General features: G+C 41.0%; 1 pseudogene across 1 annotated transcript in view; it reads left to right on the forward strand.

The window, feature by feature from the left end:
- The window catches only part of LOC310824107 (cytochrome P450 3A27-like), a 56,480-nt pseudogene extending 34,840 nt beyond the window's left edge, over window positions 1–21,640 (forward strand). The window contains exons 3-4 of the transcript in view: window positions 21,307–21,516; window positions 21,635–21,640. The product of the transcript in view is annotated as a cytochrome P450 3A27-like (transcript). The remainder of the gene's footprint in view (window positions 1–21,306; window positions 21,517–21,634) is intronic.
- Window positions 21,641–22,886: the final 1,246 nt, after the last annotated feature.

Consider the following 22,886-nt stretch of genomic DNA (forward strand, 5'->3'; position numbering starts at 1 on the left):
ATTCTCAGGCTATATAAACATTAAAATAATTCCTGTTTCAAACATGATATTAATATATGTTTTGCACATATTAATCCACGTATCAATCATGATATTTTTCCATGTATCCTTCCCAACTCAGATGCTCAGGATCATGAAGCAGCACTCTGGTAATTTGGTCAGCAATCTGAAGAAGACGGCTGATAACGATGAGCCCATTGAACTAAAGGAGTGAGTATTTATCTCCGAGACGATAAGGTGAATTTGTAATTTCAGTGAACTCCCCCTTTAATTTTGTGGTTGTGATTCTGGTGGTCAGAGATTGTGTGGTTGTGTTCCAGGTTCTTTGGACCATACAGTATGGATGTGGTCGTCAGTACTTCATTCAGTGTCGACATCGACTCCCTCAACAACCCCTCCGACCCTTTTGTGACCAACATCAAGAAAATGCTCAAGTTTGACATCTTCAGCCCACTGTTCCTCACAGTCGGTACAACTGCCCACATATAGCTTTCAGTCATTTTGTGCTTAATAAATGAAGCTATCGATTTTATTGATTAGACTGACATAAACCACACTGCCAATGGTTTGCGCTCTACTCATTTGACAAACACATGGGCCCTGTCCAGAACCAACCTCTAGTTCCTAAATGCTGGACACTTGGAGATCTGAGTGGATTGGATACAGAAGTGTCTAGGGATAGAGCCTAGGAGTTGTTTCTGGACAGGGCTGTGCATTGAATAGGATTGGAGTCACGTATCATGGTATTTCCTGTTCCTGTTTGTAACCGTGGCATTTCCTGTCCGTCCAGCATTCTTCCCCTTCATGGGTCCTGTTATGGCAAACATGGAGGTATCCCTATTCCCTGCCTCGGTCACAGATTTCTTCTACGCTGTCTTTCAGAAGATCAAGTCCAATCGCGTGGCTAGCACCAGGAAGGTATGTAAATATAACTGATCAAATATACGATCTTCAGCCAGTATTGTGTAATACAATTGTAGAGATTTGGTAGCATCTGGTAGTTCTCATGTGATTTTGATCTGACGTAAGCCTGCTTCCAGAGTCGGGTAGATTTCCTGCAGCTGATGATAGACTCACAGAAAGACAGCAACTAAAAGGGAGAGGAGCAGAGTAAAGGTGCCTGCCTTAAACACACACACACACACACACACACACACACACACACACACACACACACACACACACACACACACACACACACATACACACTGTATACTAGCATCTAACACACACACATACAGTACCTGCCTCAAACACCTATACCTACAAACACACCGTGGAAATACTCTACTTCGTCCCTTTCTCACACCTACCACCCCATTTCTCCCACTCTCCCTCTCCTCCCTCTCATTCTCCCCCTCTCTCCATCATCATAGGATTGAGTGACCATGAGATCTTGTCCCAGGCAATGATGTTCATCTTTGCTGGCTATGAGACCACCAGTAGCTCTCTGTCCTTCCTGGCCTACAATCTGGCAACCAACCCTCACATCATGACCAAGCTGCAGGAGGAGATACACACTGTGTTTCCCAACAAGGTAACCCCTCTGCAGACTCCTATATAGTACTATTCATGTGGAACAGGAAATATGATAGTGACAGTGTTTTAGAGGGTACTGATGAGTGTGTAACCCCTGTGCACTGCAGACTTCTACAGATGGTTAGATAGGTGACAGTATTTTGCAGTGTGCTAATGTGTCTGTAGCATCCCTGTGCAGACCTCTGCCCAGTATTATTCATTTGAAACAGGAAGTAGATAGGTGTTGTTGGAATCTTCAGAATAGTTAAAAGGCCAGTACCTGAGGACCTGAGGGATCTACAGGGTATATACCTTAAAAGCATGTCTGACATGCAGTGGTGTGCATGACCATAGAGTGATTTCTAAACTAATACAATTATCTTAAAATAAATTATAAAACTAACAGGTAATCAGTGCAGAGACTTGTGTGATATGTGCTCTCCATCTGACACGTGCTGCTGCATTTTGTATCATTTGCCAAGAGCTTTCTTTGGTCGACCAGACAGGAGAGTGTTACAGTAATCAAGGCTGCTAGTAATACAAGCATGCATTCGTCTCTCAGTGTCAGCCTGGGAGAGGAAAGGTTGCACCTTTACAGCTGTGTTCTGTAAAGGTCCATGTAATATTCAAGCTTTCTAAAAGCTTCCTAACGGTTGTAGTGACTATCTTTAATCGGTAGCGATCAGGGAACAAGATCCCTTATAATAAATCCCTTATGAATAAATATTTCATTTACGAACGCTGTTTTGGTTCGGAAAACACGCTTTTTAAAATGCAGTGTCCTACCTGACATTCGGTTTGCATATAAACATGTTGTTAGTGCCAGGGGTGTTCTAGGGGAGTAGACTGACCTTTCTCTGGTGGCTGCCTCTCCCAATCGTGTGCGCATGCAGAAACACAACAGCTAATGTCCAACACTGCAAGTTCATTTCGGGGGGATATATTATTATTAGGGAGGATGTTGTTGTTTGGACAACTTCAGACAGAATTTCTCCACGATGGCAGATTTCCGACAAACTTACTTACTCTTCTTTAAGTGATACAAATATGTTTTAGTCACATTCTTGATATGGGTTTCAAAATTAAGATCTGAGTCAATGGTGACACCTTGTTTTTTTGCCTGGTGCTTAGTGTTACTGTAAGTAGTGTCTTTAAGTGTGCAGACAGTTTCTCTCTTTCGGCTTTTGCTCGAATGACTAGTACCTCTGTCTTATCTTGGTTGAGCTGTATGAAGTTCTGTGACATCCATATTTCACCAGGAAATCAATCAAACTGAAATTGTTGGGTGATACAGAAATGTACAGCTGGGTGTCATCTTCGTAACTGCAGTAATTAATATTGTGCTTCCTGATGACACTGACGAGGAGTACAGGCCCTAAAATTCAACTTTGAGGAACCCCACAGGTGTGGTCACCAATGGGAAACAAAATGGCCAGTTAGGTTGGTCCTACACCAGTTAAGAACTGGACCAGAGAGGCCAACCCACTTCTCAAGTCTATCAATAAGGATATCATGGTCCACAGTATCAAAAGCTGCACTCAGGTCCAGCAGGACAAGGACAAAGAGCATTTTGGCATCAGCATTAATTAATTAATTCTAAGGCCATTAAGAACCTAGTTAATAACTTAACAACATAGTGCTATCTCAGTGCTATGATCGGCACAAAAGCCAGATTGGAACATGTCAAATGGGAATAAGGAGATTATTTAACAGTTTGAACACCTTTTTTTCAAGAATTATTATTTTTTTGCTTAAAAAGGGAAGGTTGGAGATTGGCCTAAAATCGCTAAGGACTGAAGAGTCTAAGTTACTTTTCTTCAGGAGGGGTTTCACCATGGTAGTTTTAGGTGCAGATGAACAGACCCCCACTTTGCTGAGCATTTCTGTATGACCACTGCAAAAGAGTTCATAGTGCTTCCATGTGGTGGAAGGTGGGGTAACAAGTCATCAAACACATCTTCAGGTCTTGCCTGAGTGATCCTCCTCACCTAATATTGGTTCTCTTATCTCAGAAGTATGTTGCAAATTCCTCACATTTGTAGGTGGAGAGCAGATCACCAGGTGTCTTGTGGGCGGGATTTATAAGGCTGTCAATCGTTGAAAAGAGCACTGTTTGAGTTGTTATGATTCATTATCAATTTTGAGAAATGATCCCGTCTGTCTTGGCGTTTTTTTATTGCCTTATTAAAAGCAGAAAGATGCTCTCGAAGAATATCAAGGTGGACCTGCAGTTTTTGTCCGCTCAGACTTTCTGCAAATTCTTTTAAATTTGGCCACAGCCTTTTTCAGTTTGACTGGTGCTACAGAGTCGATAGTTGCCCTTAGTTTGGTGTTGAAGCTGGTTGCTAAATCATTATCACAGGAGGAAGCTGTTGATGGTGTACTATTCATATTCATATTCATCATGAAATTCTCATCTGCTCAGCGACATGGCTAGATAAATAATAGAGTGAAAATATATTTTTCCCCACTTCTAATAGACTGACATGCATTCATGTTTAGCCAGGTTTCAGATAAAAACATTACAGTGCAGCTTTCGCTCTGAGATAAGATCAATAAAGGTTTTGCCAGATAGGGACCTAATATTCAAAAGCACCATGGTAATGTTCTCTGGGCTGTTCGGTGCTGCCCGGCCACAGTTAATGGAATGGATACCAAGTTATTCACATTTGAACCACCTGACAGTTTTCTTGTAGTCTGTCGACTGTGATAGGAAATAATAGACTATAGCACATTCAGTATTCCAAGCAGTCAATCCACTAAAAGCAGCCCAGTTTAGTGGCATTTTGACTTCTGATTGATCCTTGTGTACATCTATCATTTACATTGTTCAGTGGAATCTAAATGTATTTTCTTCTAACTATCAAGATAACATTATTTAGCGATTTTTTTGTTTATTCATGTATAACAAAAAAGCAAGACACTATTACACATGTACATTGAAAGTAATGGCGTTCTGTATGCGGGTGTCATGAAATTAGGCTATGCAGATTAGAATAAGTATAGTACTGTGTTCATTTCCCCCCAAAAAAACACAAAAAACTAACAGCTCTTCAGATTTGCGACGAAAAAGAGTTAGTTCTGGGCTACGGCTACGTGAACGACCAATCACTAGTGCTCATGTGAGTGTAATATCCCTGTGCAGGCTCCTATCCAGTACGAGGCTCTGATGCAGATGGACTATCTAGACAGCGTGATCAACGAGTCTCTCAGGTCGTACCCCATCGACTTGAAAGAGTCGCCAAGAAATCTGTTGAGATCTGCGGCATCACCATCCCCAAGGGTATGGTCGTCATGATACCCATCTGGACCTTGCACCGTGACCCCGATGTGTGGGAAGACCCAGAGGAGTTCAAACCAGAGAGGTAATGGGCCACATCTTAACCACAACCACAATATCAATCACAACAGCAACGATAAGAGCAGTGTTCCACAAACAACCATAAAACAAACCTAAATGCGACGACCAAACACAAACAGGTTTCTTCAACCATGTATAACCATCATATTACTGTGATTTAATTGATATGTTCTTTAACCCCTCCTCCTCTGAACTCTCCGTGTGTAGGTTCAGTAAGGAGAACAAGGAGAGCATCGACCCATACACCTACATGCCGTTCGGGTTGGGCCCACGGAACTGTATCGGGATGCGATTCGCTCTGGTATTGATGAAACTGGCGATGGTGGAGATTCTACAGAGGTTCAACTTCACCGTCTGCAAAGAGACAGAGGTGAAACAAAATAATGATACAATGATTGTAAATATAATTTTGTACCTATGACTTTGTTGCGTTTCTATATGTAGCAGAGGTGATTTTGGAATCACACTCGGGTGATGAGGTAGCCCTGCCTGAGACATGTAAACTGAAGTGTCGCCCTCAGACCTTGAGGATGTCCTCTTGGCTTAATAGTAGCGTTTGTGTCTTCCACATGGGAGACCCGGGTTTGAACCCCCATACTACAATTCTGTACTTGCATACTGCATGAGTATGTACTCCCCATTTAATTTCCCAGATTGCATTTTTCAGTACTAGGCGCCAATCATCCTCAGTATAGGCTACCTACTAAATGATGGAAGTGTGAGATTTAAAAAAAAGCTATTTGTATTTCTGCAAAACTCCCTCGAGACTTCATAGGGCCATTTTAATGTATGTCGACCCAAGAGAGGTTGTCCAGGAGTTTGAGTTTATTTGAATTTATCGTGCAATGCTACCCGAACGTAACAGTGATACTGTATTAGGTAACATTCATAGTGTAACGCTGACATCTGTTTTACTCGTTCCTTCATACTTTAACTGTGTGTCAACTCTCACCAGATCCCCATTGAGATGGACCTACAGAACACTCTGATGCCCATACGGCCCATCAAACTCAAGCTGCTGTTCCGCTGCCAGGAGTCCAACGACAACCAGCTCAAAGCAGACAGCCAGTGATGAGGACCTGCCCTGCTGCAGGTCTCTCAGTTATTATGTTACACATAGATCTAGGATCAGCCTCAACACTGGCTACTTTCAAAAATGGGCTTAAAAAAAAAAAGGGCTTCGCTTTTGCCTTAAATTGAAACTAAATTGGCGCTAATAATTGCACTGTGACCCTAAAATGCACTGTGACTTTTATTCTTTTTTTATGTCTTTTATGCGTTTTTATTCAAAAAAAAATGTCATGCTGTTTCCTTTTTATCTATTTTACGTAAAGCACTTTGAATTGCCTCTGTGTATGAAATGTGCTATATAAATAAACTTGCCTTGCCTTGCCTTGCCTCGCCTTGCCTCTGGGCTCTGCTGCTACTGTATGCTGCTCTCTTTGTATCTGTCTAATAGTGGAGGTCCAGGACTAGTTGTACAGAGACAGTTGTTGTCTGTCGTCTGCAGGGCAGGGATTTGCATGTGACTTGTGCATGTTTTGTACTCGTCTGGTAGTGGGTCTCTATCATCACGCTAAAAACGTGTGTATAATCACAAACTAAATCATAACATGAGAATGAACAACATGCCATCAAAACATGACAATAAATAGGTGTTAGATTAGATTCAACTTTATTGTCATTGTGCAGAGTACAAGTACAGAGACAACGAAATGCAGTTAGCGTCTAACCAGAAGTGCAAAAAAGCAGAAAAGTGCAATGTGAACAATATATACAGGTAGAGCAGTATAAGCAATATATGAGCAGTATAAGTAGTGCAGTATAAGCAGTATATGAGCAGTATAAGCAGTATATGAGCAGTATAAGTAGTGCAGTATAAGCAATATATGTATTAACAGTAACATTATAAGCAGAATAAATATAGAATGCAGTATGAACAGTATAAGCAGTATATGAGCTGTATAAGTAGTGCAGTTACCAATGTATTGGGTCTATCTATGGGTATCGTAGTGCAGCAGTAGTCAAAATGTACCTGCATTTTATCGGTTGAAGTGCCATCTCATCTGTCATAAGATTTGACTTGTAAAACTGAAAAGTAGGATACAACTAATAGCCTAAATGTATAAACACAGACCACAACCAAAAAACAACATGGGAAAATCGTTTACGCATCCTCTGCAGCAGGAACAGTGCAGAGAAAAAGTATGTACAGTAAACCCCATAACTGAATACACTTCATACGCTTCAGCGCGACACAGAACGCCTATACTGCAACAAAGTAAAAAGATGAGACAGACACGTGTCTTCAATAACTTGCATGTTTAATCAAAATACAAGCATTCGGCACATCGTTAACTTGTAGGAAAGTTTAATCAGGTTTTATCAATTGTATTATTTTAAATGTGAAATAAATATCATCAGTGCAGAGGCTATAACACACTACAAAAGTCACATTAAATCACGGAAAGTAGGCTAGGCTAATTAACGGAACTATATGAATATACAGCCCGAGCCCAGTCCAGGGTTCTGAAAGCGACAAGTAACAAGTGTGCCCATCAACTGTCTAGATATTAGGCCTATACGTAACATTTAGTCCTCCACTTTATATCACAGGTAGTATAACGTTTAAAATGACTACAAAACAAAAGCAATATAGTCTACAGTGAACGGCGCATTGTCCATTTGTCATACATGTCCAAACAGACCTGCTCACTTGAATAGGAAAGTAGCGCGGCGGTTCGTTGCTTCAGCAAACCTCTCGATGACTTTACTGTTGAAATCCATCTGTCCCTGGATCAATGCATTTTCAATGGAAATCATGTCAAGGCCGTTCAGTCGCTGGTGTCTGTTCTGTTCTGACAGATGTATAATGTCTTTGAATCCAGCCGATGCCCAAATAGTCTCCACTAAAAATCATACATGGGAAACAGAACAGCGCATGTTTCGAGGTGGTAGCGGTTAGCCATCTCTTTTTGTCAAACCATTCCTGTTGGCCCTAAACGTTTTATCTCCAACTTCTCTTCCAAAGGCAATGTACTAAACCGCATGGTCAACAAATAATCTACACGATTCATTGTGAAAACTTTAGCTAGCTAGCATTAGCGATAGACGTACAGTAGATGAACTGAATTGCTTTATGATTATTTCCTGTCATGTCAGACCACGTTAACGACATTAGCGTTTAATAGTTTTTCGCCACCTGTTGCTAGGCAGAATTCATACCCAATATAATTTGCGTGAGGTTTTTCCTGCTTACGCCAAACACGCTCACGTTGTTCCCCTCGCAACGATGGGGCAAGAGTGCTCCGCTGCCCCACAGCAGAAAGACGGGACAGGGAGCGCAGTCCGCACACACTAGTAATTACTAGTAATTAGTAATTACTCCAAAAACAGCACTATACGGATTATGAGTCAAGTTTTATATATTTATACACACCAATTTCACCATTTAATCTATTTTGTATTAAATATAAAATACTTATTATTATTACTAATAAAAAATATGACTAATAATTGTTTCGTATTTGTAATGTACTTTATGAGACTTTATGTTTGTAATGTACTTTATAAAGAAAAAAAACCTGTATATCCCCAAATTTGATTCTATGCAATATGTTTTTTCAAATGTTGTATTTGTCTTGTAGGCTACTTTTGTGTAAGCCGTATATTGTGGGTAAAATGCACTATAAATTCAAATGAACTTAAACTTAAATGTGTATTGCAGTGGAATCCGATCCGCGTGTAAATCGAATCAATTTCCCATTGACATGAATGCAAGATTTACGCGCGCGGATTTGGAGTTAGGATTCCACCCAAAATGCGTTGCCATTGGTATCATTATGACGTTGATATGTACACAGAATTGAGAATGTTCTGCAATAATACACAAAGTTCTTGAACTTTTAGTTCAGTGGCATAACGAGCAACCTGAACCTGTGCAATCAGTATTACCAGAGTGAGATATAAAGAGATTATAACCGGATGATTCGGCGCTTATACACAGCCTACTGACTGAGGTAGGCTAATGTAGGCCAGAGATGTAGTATAGTTGACATATAGTATAGTTTTATAACACTTGTATTTGTAAATACTTGAGACGGCATAGGCCGACTACCTTTACAGCATTTGGACAAGGGACGCGTAAAAATGTCACTGAGAGATATCTGTCACTAGGAGATGATATTCCCATTAAGTCGAATTCAGCGTTGGATATTTCTATATGCCTAAAAACTCACATCTTTAGAAAGGCCTTCCTTTAGGTCCTGTCCTCTTGTTGTTGTTAGTGTTTTGTTTGTGTTTTTGTTCGTGTGTCTATTGCACTCAACTGCACAGGCTTTGAAATTGTCAGCTCCAAATGAAAAACACATTCCAAATAAAATATATTTTTTATTATTATTATGAGAGACCTAAATGACCTAACCCAGACCTAACCCATGAATTGAATTAGGGCTATTTTAATTTTGCCGAGGTCTTCTGCTTATTAGCCTATAGGCTCCTACCTGTACCAGGCCGATTCCAGTTAATAAAATGTGCCCATTATATGGCCACTGATATTTGACCTGTTGGCCACAATTGTAGGCTATATTTCAAGGCGTGTCAACAAACATAGCCAGCCAACCCACACTGGAAGCTTTTGCTGACTCTAACATAGGCCTCTGACAGGACCAAGTCACTTCGAACCATTGCATCGAACGCTGATAAGAGTTGTTAGGCAGTGAATTACCATGATAGTCATTCCAAACCCATTATGACGCCAGCCGAACGCACATTATAGATAATAACATTTCTTTGCTGCCAATCGGTGTATTGGTATTTGTTGACTGATTCAGGAGGGCAAACTCAAAGATTGTTATCCCATTCTCATTTGGGGAATCTTTCTGACATTCCTGTTGCATTATAGTATGGGTGTGTGGAGATTATTTCAATAATTTTTGTTTGTGTTCTATCTACTGTAGGTGCATAAAAACAATGGAGGTGAAAATATATATGAGTATTGAGGATATCAGGAAGGAGCATGAGAGGATTAAGACAGAGAAGGCAGAGTTTGAGAAAAAGATAGAGGAATATGAGAAACAAAAGAGAAGGGACCAGAAAGTTAGGCAGAGGGAGGAGGAGATCCTGGCCAGAAAGGCAGAAAGACTGCAGGAGGACAGGAATGAGTTCAATAGGGAGAGGGAGGAGATGGACAGTGGGATCAAGATCCTCATGATGGAGATTGAGAAAGAGAAGGAGTCCTCAAAGGAGATACTTAGAAAGGCTGAGAAGGCAGAGGCAGAGTTAAATATGATGAGGAAGGAGAGCGTGAAAATCCAAAGAGACGGGCAGAAGGTGGAGCAAGAAATGCTCAGGATGTGGAAGGAGAAGGAGACATTTCTCAAGGCCAAGAAACAGATGGAGAAAGAGATGGAGAAAAATATGGTGGCAGTCAAGAGGAGAGAGGCCCTGGTGATGGAGGCCGAAGAAAGACTTAAACTGAGCAAGGAAAAAGAGAAGGAAGAGCAGGAGAAGGAGACCTCAAAGGAGATGCTTAGAAAGACAGAGAAGGTCGGAGCAGAGTTGCAAATGATAAAGAAGGAGTGGATGAAAATCAAAAGAGACGGGCAGAAGGTGGAGCAAGAAATGCTCGGGATGTGGAAGGAGAAGGAGACATTTCTCAAGGCCAAGAAACAGATGGAAAAAGAAATGGAGGCAGTCAAGAGGAGAGAGGCCCTGGTGATGGAGGCCGAAGAAAGACTTAAACTGAGCCAGGAAAAGGAGAAGCTAGAACAGGAGAGGGAGACATTGAAGAAGGTGAGCATGGTGACGATTAGAGAGATGGTAGAGAACCTATAGACTAAGTAGATGAAGGTGATTGTTGCTAGTTTTACTATAGCATTTAGTCCATGACCTTCAACTCTCAGTTGAATTTGTCCAATTCTTGTCTCACCTTGCACTCCCCTCTGATGTTACTTTTTTAATTTCAGATGAACGATGGCTCCAGATATGCCCCAACCCTCATGTTCTCGTTGAGAGCGACTCCTCTGATGGCTCAGCTGGTACACAATCAGGCAAACCAGGGGACGAGCCTTTCTGTCAAAAGCCTTGTTGATGTGGCCCTGGCTGAGAGCGTGTGGGGGTGCAGAGATAAGACAGGGGACTGCACATGCCGACACCGTTAGCCTGGAAACCTCAACACAATTGGCCGCTATTTAGGGATACATAGCAAATCAAGTTATATAGTTGTCTTAAGTTCAATAAATTAAGTTGAACATTAAATTAAATTGACTTCCTTTCTCTACCACTGTGACTGCTTGTGGCATTTATTATTATAGAAAGTCTTACTTGTGATGACCGTGATGTATGTAGCTGAAGATGAATGTAGCTATTTATTTTAAGTCGCTCTGGATAAGAGCTTCTGCTAAATTACTCAAACGTAGGCCTAAAGTACATCCGTAAAATAATGTATCCATTTCCTGTTAACCATCTCTAAACCCTAGATGGCAGTATTTACTCTTACACCAGAAACGTGACCAGTTTCACGTGTGGATGCAGAAGAAATAGCCTCCCAATCTGTTTCTGCAAGGAATTTCTAATTTATGGATTCTGTACATGGATTCTGTCTTGTCAAGTCTGAATATCTTAGAGTTGGGGTTTGTCCTCTACCTCCAAATATAAACGAGGACAATCACTTTGTTTTTCATACAGGTACCACTATTGTATGTATTTCTATAATCTATGTTTCTATTACTTTACCATACTATGAAACTAATTGAATATGTTTTTAAGCGTCCAAAAAGCATTGATACCATTTCCAAGCACTCCAAGAATCATTTTGCGTTGCTGCTGCAGCAGCCGCGCAATGTCAACACTTTAGACACGCACTGGTGTAGCATGTAACATTAAAATCCATCAACTTCATATCACACCATTGATGATTGGTGAACTTGTTGGATCAGTTAAGGCCTGTGCCAGAAATCAGTACACACACCAATCACACAATGGGACTATAACAGGCACATACAGTGCATTCTGAAAGTATTCAGACCCCTTCACTTTTTCCGTATTATGTTATGTTACAGCCTTATTCAAAAATAGATGAAATTATTTTTTTTCCTCATTAATCTACACACAATACGCAATAAGGTGCTTCAACAAAAAACGTAAAGGGTCTGAATACGTATGTAAAGGTGATATTTCAGTTTTTTATTTTGAATAAATTAGCAACAATTTCTAAAAACCTGTTTTTGCTTTGTCATTATGGGGTATTGTGTGTAGATTGATGAGGAAAAAGGCTGTAACATCACAAAATGTGGAAAAAGTGAAGGGGTATGAATACTTTCCGAGAGCACTGTATTTACATCTTGATTCACATAATCACACCTCGTACACACTTGCAAGTGATAGCAACGCCTATCACCTGTCCCAATAAAGGGATGCTACAAGCGCGCCATTTCATCCTTTCCACTCTTCACTCTCTGACTGTCTGAAGTGTACTGTAGTTGTGTTGTTGTAGCTGGGTACACCTCAGCCTATGATTCTCATGGGGCGTTAGTTTGAAAAGTGTACTGTAGTTGTGTTGTTGTAGCTGGCTACACCTCAGCCTATGATTCTCACGGGGCGTTAGGTTGAAAAGTGTACTGTAGTTGTGTTGTTGTAGCTGGCTACACCTCAGCCCATGATTCTCATGGGGCATGAGGTTGAAAAGTGTACTGTAGTTGTATTGTTGTAGCTGGCTACACCTCAGCCTATGATTCTCACGGGGCGTTAGGTTGAAAAGTGTACTGTAGTTGTGTTGTTGTAGCTGGCTACACCTCAGCCCATGATTCTCATGGGGCATGAGGTTGAAAAGTGTACTGTAGTTGTATTGTTGTAGCTGGCTACACCTCAGCCTATGATTCTCACGGGGCGTTAGATTGTCTCTGATAGAATCTTACGGTTCAGCTCAACGACGATTTTCACCTTCTGAGCACCTGTTAACTCTCTGAGCTAGCAGGCTAACCTGTGAGCTCTCAATTCTTTGTTATTGTTGAACCCTAGCTCGACGATAATTCCTCAGGTTATTATTAGAACTTGCAAGGTCACATGTGTAGGCTACAGCTAGCACTTGGGACGGACGGCTAACTAAGTTACTTGTTGTTTCCGGACAGCTGAGAACCTTGGCTAGCTTTGACAAGGTAATATTGAGAAATATTAGCACCCTGTTTGCAGGAGGGTTGGTCAGCTTGTGTTTGTAGCCCTAGGACTACTGAGCACTTTCTAGTAATTAATAATTTACTAGCTAGTTACCTCGTATAATGATCTGGAACATACCAGTTCTCTCTGGTGTGGGACCAGCACCATATCTAACTATGCGGGTACCAGTTCCCTGTGGTAGCACGTGGGTGTAGCAATGCTGAGGTGTGCTGATATTGTACCTGTTTGTTGCATCGTGCGTTGTATCTAAACTAACCCCACAACTAAGTCAACTAATAAACATGGGCTACGCATATCTTAAACATGCCTGTGTGTGTGTGTGTGTGTGTGTGTGTGTGTGTGCGTGCGTGCGTGCGTGCGTGTGTGCTTGCGTACATGTGTTTTTTCGGGGATGCAGAGAAAGTCTTCCAGCTGTTCCAATGAGTACATCCATCCATCCATCCATCCATACATAGACCTATGCATTTAATTCTGGTTTGTTTATAACTAAGAGGAAGACACATTTATCATCTGATAGAAATTATTTTTATAAAAACAGTTTATTATTGCTATAATAAAAATACATTACTGCAGTGTGCTAAATTTACTAATGTGATGGCCTGTTGACAAATGAGCGATGGATCAAGCATTAGTCCCATAGTACGTTGAATTAATACATGGAGAGGTTAAGCCAGGTCATCAAGAAAGATGTTGCAACACACGCTTACACAAAGAGCTATAGTGGAATAGTACCAGGCTAGGGAGGATAGGCTAGGGAGGACATACCAGAGTAGGTGTCTTATCTCTTACAGAGTGCTGACTCCGCAGATAGGACAATGGTGTGACCAGCCCGTGAACAACAAGGGATGCCAAGTCTAAACCATGGTTCCTCCCCAACCAAATAGCCAATCACAATAATTTTGTATACTGTAAATACTTTGTTTGACTGTTTGAATGCATCCATTTTTGGAGGGTTGGTTACAGATTAACAGCTTGCTGACTGTGATTTTCATCGCCAAAAGTGGTCCTTGTACAAGCCTAGAATTCTGACATGTAAATAAATAGCTAAAAGTAAGAAGTAGTTTGTCTTCTCTTCAAATAACGAACACGTTTTCTCACACATCAAAAACCACTAGTTATCATCAAAAAGGATGGTCACAGTTTGCTAAAAAAGAGTACCTAAAAAGCCTGCAGAGGTCTCGTAAAAGGTATTGTGGACAGATAAGATGAATATTATCATGGACTAGAGTGACAAAAGTTTGGAGAAAAAAGGATCTGCCCAAGATTTACAGCATACCACCTCATCTGTGAAACATGGTGCAGGGGGTGTTAGGTGTGGGCATGTATAGTTGCCATTAGAACTTGCTAACTTGTCTTAATTGATGATTGTACCTGCTGACGGCAGCAGCAGAATGTATTCTGAAGTGCACAGAAACATCTTGTCTGCTTGAGTGCAAGCAAATGCCTCCAAATGCATTGGATGGAGCCACACCATACAATAAAACAATGACCCAAAACACTGCCATAGCAACTAGTGGAAAGATCTTGATTGGCCAAGTCAATCTTCAGATTAAAATTCAATTGAACATGCATTACATTTCCCTAATGATAAGAATTTAGGCAAAAAGACCTCAAAACAAACAACAACTAAAGATGGCTGCAGTACAGGCCTAGCAGAGCATCACCAAAGAAGATGCCCAGCGTCTGGTGAGGTTAGTGGGTTGCAGACTTCAGGCAGTTATTGTCCACTAAATACTAGTGGATTGTCCACTAAATACTAAACATGACTGCTTCATTTGGACATTTGATAAGTCTGTCCCATTACTTTTGGGTACACTGAAATAGGGGGATTATGCATAAAAAGTGGGGTAATTTCTAAATGGTGAAACGAATGTGTATACAAATACCATCAAATAAAAGCTGAGAATCTCTACTTTAACCTTGTAGTAATTGTTTAATTTCAAATCCAAACGTTTGATAAAGTTCTTCATAACCAACATCAGGGAGATGTGACCAGAGAGTGGATCCTGGCTATAAGGGCACACTCTTGCCAACACACATTCTGGTGTGACATGTGGGATGTCTTATTGATCTATGTTGCTTTGGCTGTCTCCATGTGTGGATCATTGTAATCAGGGGTGGGGCTGGCCTGTTAAACACCTGTGCTTTGTTTCATTCAGGGAAAACAAAGAGATTTTTAACATTTCTTTTAAAGAGACAACACACATTTTCTGCCATGCCTCTGTCAATTGATTTGGCTTTAATCAATGGTTTCTTCTTGATGTTGTGTACATGTTTTCATGCCTATGTCACCTTTCAGAGGAAATCAAGGAACCTATCCAGATCTGATGTCGTATTAGATGAGTCAAACCCTGTCAGAACATAGTTTGCTTTTGCTAGATTCTTTTCTTTTCTTTTGTCTAGTATTGGTATACATGGTCGAAATGATGCACTCATATTTAGTATTTGGTCCGTCTGGGACCCATTGACCCCACCAGGTGCTGGGTATTTTCTCTGGTGATATTCTGCCAGGCCAGCCATCTTCAGTTTTTTAGGTCTTTTTGCCCATAATCTTACCATCAGAAAATGAAATGCATGTTCAATAGGATTTAAATCCAAAGATTGACATGGCCAGTCAAGAACTTTCCACTTTTTCGCCCTGAAAATCTCCCTAGTTCCAATGGCAGTATGTTTTGGGTCATTGTCTTACTGTATGACGAAGCGCCATCCAATGAATTTGGAAGCATTGCTTTTACTCGACCAGACAAGATATTTCTGTACACTTCAGAATACATTCTGCTGCTGCTGTCAGCAGTAACATCATCAATTATGATACGTTAGCAAGTTCTAGTGGCAGCTATACATGCCCAAACCATAGCATCCCCTCCACCATGTTTCACAGATGAGATGGTATGCTGTAAACCTTGGGCAGATCCTTTTTTCTCCAAACTTTCCTCTTGCAATCACTCTGATAATATTCATCTTATCTGTCCACAAGACTTTTTTCCACACCTCTGCAGGCTTTTTAGGTACTTCTTAGCAAACTGTAACCTGACTATCCTTTTTAAGGATAACTAGTGGTTTGCATCTTGCAGTAAAGCCTCAGCCATTTGCGATTGCTGAGCTCATCAGTGCTTGATTTTGGCAAGCCTAAGGTTTTGACTATGTTTCAGATTTTTCAGCTTTCACCATTTGTCAATTGCTTTGCTATTGTAATGTATCTCACACCTTGTCCTTTGTTGGGAATGATATTTAAGGAGAGGGACAGCGAGATATTCTTTGAGTTTTGGGTTAGGCCCATCACGGGCCTCCAAAAATAAATCTCTACGTTTTTATTTCAAATCCAAAAAGAAGAAAAAATGCTTCACTGTCCCATTACTTACGCACGGTACTGTATAACCTTTTGTGGAAAGGGTTCTACATGGAACCCAAAAGGTTTCTTCAAAGGGACAGTGGAAGAAGAACCCTTTTTGGTTCTAGGTAGCACTTTTTTTCTAAGAGTGCAGGATCTGTGATGGGTCTGTCTGTCTCTATCCACGGTATATTTGCTTGAATGCCACAGCCTATTTAAGTATTGTTGCTGACCATGTGCATCCCTTCATGGCCACAATTTACCCACCTTCTAATGGCTACTTCCAGCATGATAATGCACCATGTCACAAAGCAAAACTCGTCTTAAACTGGTTTCATGAACATGACAATGAGTTCAGTGTTCTTCAGTGGCCTTCCCAGTCACCGGACCTGAATCCAATAGAACACCTTGGGATGTGGCAGAACGGGAGATTCACATCTTGAAAGTGCACCTGAAAAATGTACAGGAATTGCGTGATGCAATCATGTCATCATGGACCAGAATCTCAAAGGAATCAATGTCACAAAGAATTGAGGCTGTTTTGAGAGCAAAGGGAGGCTCTACCCAGTATTAGTATAGTGTTCCTAATAAAGTGTTGGGTGAGTGTGTATCTAACTATCTTTGTTTTTGCTGGTCTGTAGGATCTATGATGGCTGTCAGCCCGTCCTGTGTATCATGGACACAGCCATGATCTAAACCATCCTCATCAAGGAATGCTACCATCTTTTCAGTAACAGGAGGGTAATACGCTAAATTGAAGTTGTTGTATGGGGAAAAAAACATAAGGGCTTCTTAAATAGATAATATCCTTGTTATTATAGCATTATTAATATTAGGTTAATCTTGCAGTATATAATAATTATTATTTTTCTAGAATTTCTATCTCAACGGGCCTCTGTATGACGCCGTGTTTATCGCTGAGGATGATACATGGAGACGGATCCGCAGTGTCCTGTCTCCCTCCTTCACCAGTGGGCGGATCAAAGAGGTACAGTCCCATCTCTCCTCTCCTTCTTTTATTCATTCCAACAACACAAATAAATGAATGACTAACAACTCTGACGTGTGTGTGTGTTTATGTGATTTGTACTATGTGTATAGTGTGCATTCATTGTTGTTTGTTGTTGTGTGAAGCAGCAACTTTAATTGTCCAAGACAAATTTCTATCCGGGACAATAAAGCATATTTAATCTTATCTTAGATAAGTTCAGTGGTCAGATGACAGAGTATAGAATAATAGTTCATCTTTGGAGTCACTTATTCCTTGACTATATACATAATGTATCCTGTATGAATGTATATTCTCAGGCTATATAAATATTAAAATAATTCCTGTTTCAAACATGATATTAACCCATGTTTTGCACATATTAATCCATGTATCAATCATCATGTTTTTCCATGTATCCTTCCCAACTCAGATGTTCGGGATCATGAAGCAGCACTCTGGTAATTTGGTCAGCAATCTGAAGAAGAAGTCCGATAACGAAGAGCCCATTGAACTAAAAGAGTGAGGATTTCTCTCCGAGAAGATAAGGTGAATTTGTAATTTCAGTGAACTCCCCCTTTAATTTTGTGGTTGTGGTTCTGGTGGTCAAAGATTGTGTGGTTGTGTTCCAGGGTCTTTGGACCATACAGTATGGATGTGGTCGTCAGCACTTCATTCAGTGTCGACATCGACTCAGTCCACAACCCCTCTGACCCCTTTATGACCAACATCAAGAAAATGCTCAAGTTTGACATCTTCAACCCACTGTTCCTCACAGTCGGTAAAACTGCCCCCATATAGCTTTCAGTCTAAATCATTTTGTGCTTAATAAATGAAGCTATCGATTTCATTGATTAGACTGACATACACTGTGGAAACACTCTAATAAGTCCCTTTCTCACACCTACCACCCCATTTCTCCCACTCTCTCCATCGTCATTGATTGAGCGATCATGAGATCTTGTCCCAGGCGATGATTTTCATCTTTGCTGGCTATGAGACCACCAGTAGCTCTCTGTCCTTCCTGGCCTACAATCTGGCAACCAACCCTCACATCATGACCAAGCTGCAGGAGATAAACACTGTGTTTCCCAACAAGGTAACCCCTCTGCAGACTCCTATATAGTACTATTCATGTGGAACAGGAAATATGATAGTGACAGTATTTTAGAGGGTACTGATGAGTGTGTAACCCCTGTGCACTGCAGACTCCTACAGTATATATTACTGTTGCTTTGGAACAGATGGTTAGATAGGTGACAGTATTTTGCAGTGTGCTAATGTGTCTGTAGCATCCCTGTGCAGACTTCTGCCCAGTGCTATTCATTTGAAACACGAAGTAGATAGGTGTTGTTGGAATCTTCAGAATAGTTAAAAGGCCAGTACCTGAGGACCTGAGGGATCTACAGGGTATATACCTTAAAAGCATGTCTGACATGCAGTGGTGTGCGTGACCATAGACTCTAGAATCTAGATCAAGAGAAGGCTGAGTGAGTCACCAATTCTTAGCAGGTGGTTTTGGAGCAAATTGGATAAACTGTTCAAAACAGCAATATGAAACTGGAGCTGTGTTCACACTACAGCACTGTTATAACTACAGTGGTGATACAATAGTACACCCTACTGGTCGAAATGAGGAAAAGCTTACGGCACCGGATCCTCAACCGACCAATGGTTGAGCGCCGTTGAGCAAAGTTGAGCGCTAACCCACCAATGACTTTGTCTTTTCTATTCCTAAATGAACCAGCTGATCAGGTTTTTTTGTTGAATTGAAAGATGTTTTAATATTTTGTAGCGCTCAACTCACCAATCATTGAGCGAGGAATTTCAAACGTCATCTAATTTATACGGCTCCGGAGGCCACTATCGGTGAATCTCATGTACGACGTTACTGTTACTCAGGTAAGTTTTATCCTCTTCATCCTTCGCTAGTTAGACATTTGTTAGGCATGTATAAAGCTGTGCCGATTTTGTCAAAAGATAAAAGATTGTCTGGAAATCAGCAACTGACCATACCATCGTTGACATATGCGGGATTTGGCTTGTTAATGTGTAATGACAACGTATTGACAACCTGTCAGTAGGCTAGCTGGCTAGCGCTAGCAGCTAACGGGTCTGGTGACACGGAGTTGAGAACGAACAAACATCCCATAAAAAGTGTACCCACACACTTAGAACAAGCGCATGGCGAGAGGTCTCATTGCCCGGTTTCGACGTGCCAATGCTCCTGCGCCAAAAGTCTTATATGCAGACAACAACTGCTGTCGGTAAGTTTAATAACAATTCCATTGAAACCTATGATGAAATTGATAATCCAAGTGATGTACATATCAGTTAACTTCATATAATTTTTTTGCAAGACACACATGGATAACACAGTTATAAAAACATGTAACACACGTACACAAAATGTTGATATAATTTCAGCGGTTCATCCTTCCTGGAGAATCTGTTTGGTGACTGGGTGCAGAGGGGTACTGTGGTCAGACTGGACATCCGACCCTGGCTGCACCGCTGGGATGCTGTTGTCATCAAACAGAGCCACGCCAAGTACGGGGTGTTCATGAGTGCCTTGGCAGGTGCGGTGCTCGCCTACAACAAGGCGGACATGATGCTCCTAGTCCAGGCGGTCAGGAGCGGCAACCAAGAGCTGTACGCCAGGTATTCGGACGAGGAGATTATGGCCTTCCTCAAGCCTCACCAGGTCAGGTCGTATGTCAGGCGCATTACCTGTGGGGTTGTGGTAAGTGTGATATTGATCCATGTATGAATTTCATGAATAAGAAGCAAACATACTTGCTTATTTGTCAATATGGATTCAACTGTACTGGACTAAGGTGTCACTCAGATCTAGTTTTGAAAATAAATGTAAGATCATTAGGAGTAACGACTGATTTAACACTGTGACGGCCCGCTGGCCTGTGCCTTTCCCTTCACCATATTTAACCCTCTGTTTGTCCTCGTTGTTTCTGTGAGTGTTCCAGGTGTGCAGTTTGCCTGATTGGAGGTGACAAGCCTTAATTGGGTGCACCCGGCGCGCAGGTTCACCTGACTGTTTAAAAGCTCTGGCTCCTCCTCCTCCTTCGGCAGACTCTACCTGCAGCAGACACTGCCTACGCCGCTGGTCTTGGCCCAGCATTGGCGTGTCATGCTGTTTCCTTTGTTTTGCCTTTGCTATCTTTTGTCTTTGTCATTTGGATTTGGTGCAGACGTTTTGTGCATTTGTTTGTTTGATAATTGCACCATATGGGAAAATAAAGCCAGTTTTGTTATTGGTAAAACCTACTCCGTCCATCAGTTGTGTTACACTCATTCTAGTTGTGACAACACTCAAAGCTGAGAATATACATGTTACAGGAGACCGCTTTGGTGATTGAGTCCATCATTGCCGAGTTCAGGGGACCAGCAGGCCTTGACATTGACGGAATCCACCTGTTCAAGTCGACAGAGGCAGTTGATGCTCACTGGGCAACTGTAAGCAAGCATCTCAGTTGCATGCAGGTGGGTTAATGTCTTTGCAGTCATCTTGTGTCATTATAAAACCATTCAAACTTGTATGGCAACATTTCAAAGGACACCAGAATAAATAAGGAACTTGCAATTCGTTGTGCTTTACAGGATCCCCCTGGCATACAGCTGTATGTTTCTGTGAAGGTGGTGGTGCTGAATGGCGTTCGGCTGAACAAGCACAGGTGCCGGCGAGGCAGTAACTCTTTGGAGGGGTTGCACGCACACCTGTACAATGCCATTCCTTCACAGAGATGTGGGATTATGCCATTCCAAGTGAGTAATTAAAAAAAAAAAACACTTCGATATAGCGTAGTTTCAATGATGCATTTTATTTCACAGCTTTAGTCATCACTTCTAAGCATATCCAATAACAGTCAAAATGGTCATGTGTTTCAGGTATACCTGATGGCCTTTGCTGTGCAGTGGAACAACCACCCGCTGTGTCGGCAGCACCCGTACTCCTGGTTCTTCCTGCACAGCCACAGGCTCCCTCCATCATATTTCGTGGGCCATCATGCAGTCAGAGCTTTGTACCTGTGGCACAGCCCCCTGCACCAACAACCAAGCCATACATGCCTAATAAGTCCTTGCGGCCATGTGGGGCTTGCCAAGTGCCTCAGTGTGGTGGGCAGCGTAAGAGGTACACACCCTCCAAAGACAAAGCAGCTGGAAGCTTCCAGAAAATCTTCTCCTATTGCCCGGCAACTAGAAAATCCACTACCTCTGGTTTTGAAGATGTTGTGTACGATAGTTTTGAACACTTCAAAAGTGTGGTGGATGAAGCATGCCGAGTTAGAAAAGAGGAAAAACTATTTAAAAATACCTGTGACTTGTGTGATGCCACTTCTCCTATGCCATCTTTAAGAGAGAGAAAGAAAGAGAAAAAAAGCTTGTTTTTGTTTGTTTGTTTGAGTCAAAGTGTTTCAAAGTGTTTTAGCAAGTAGAGCAATACAGTCAGCCTATTTATTTATATTGTAGTTAAAATGCACTTTGTAGTTTAATTAAAGAATGTTCTTGTCTTTTTTTATTATTTATATTGTAGTTAAAAATGCACTTTGTAGTATCTTTTTTATACAAACATGTTCTGGTCTATGTCCAATATCCGGTCCAATCTAACCTCTGTTTCAATCTAACACAATTAATTTACATACCCTTTATTGTTAGTTTATGTTCAATTAACCTGTGTTTTTGTCATGCGTGTCCTCGTGCTGTTTGTATGTCTTTGTCAGCTTCATGTCTTTGTGATGTTTGTATGTCTTTGTCCGCTTCATGTTTAACAAAAGTTTGCCAAAAAAACACACACAAAAAATGTAACAGAGAGGAATGGCTTGAGCATTTGTTGCTTGGTGACCTGTGTCTTTGGATAATCTTGTAGTTCTTTATTGGGCTTTGGCCTGTACAAAGCTATTGTGAATTTGTATCTTATGTGTTCTCAATTATTAATGTTTTTGTGTGCATGTCCTTGTGATGTTTGTATGTCTTTGTCAGCTCCATGTTTAACTAAATGTTTGTAAATGTTTGTCTCTCGTCATCTCACTCATGGCCTGTACCTTGACGTGGTGAGTGGGCTTTCAACTAAACAGGTCTGCCTACTTGTGTTTGTGTGTCATAAAAATAATATATCTGTGCCCCATACATGGAATCTGAGTGCATATGTAGTAAATGGAAAAATGTGCATGTTGAAACCTTTACATTGGGTTCTTTGTAAATTTTGAATGCATTTTCGTTTCACAAAATGCACTGTTCTCATGTCTTATTCAGTAACTGTTGGTGACCATCTGCGGCATTTTAGCAACCACACTCTTGCAGTTCGTTGGGACGAAACACATTCTAGTTAAAGAATAAAACTGTAATGCTATTTGGTAATTTGTGAATAACATGTTTAAGTAATAATATAAATAAAAGTATTATACAAGTATTTCAAGTATTTTGGAGTCTCTGTATGCTTGGGTTTCAGAAAAAAAGAGGAGGGTGGGACATGTCAAAAATGATTGTAGGTCAAA

This window comes from Argentina silus (genome assembly GCF_951799395.1).
Source record: "Argentina silus genome assembly, chromosome: Y".
Taxonomy (NCBI): Eukaryota; Metazoa; Chordata; class Actinopteri; order Argentiniformes; family Argentinidae; genus Argentina; species Argentina silus.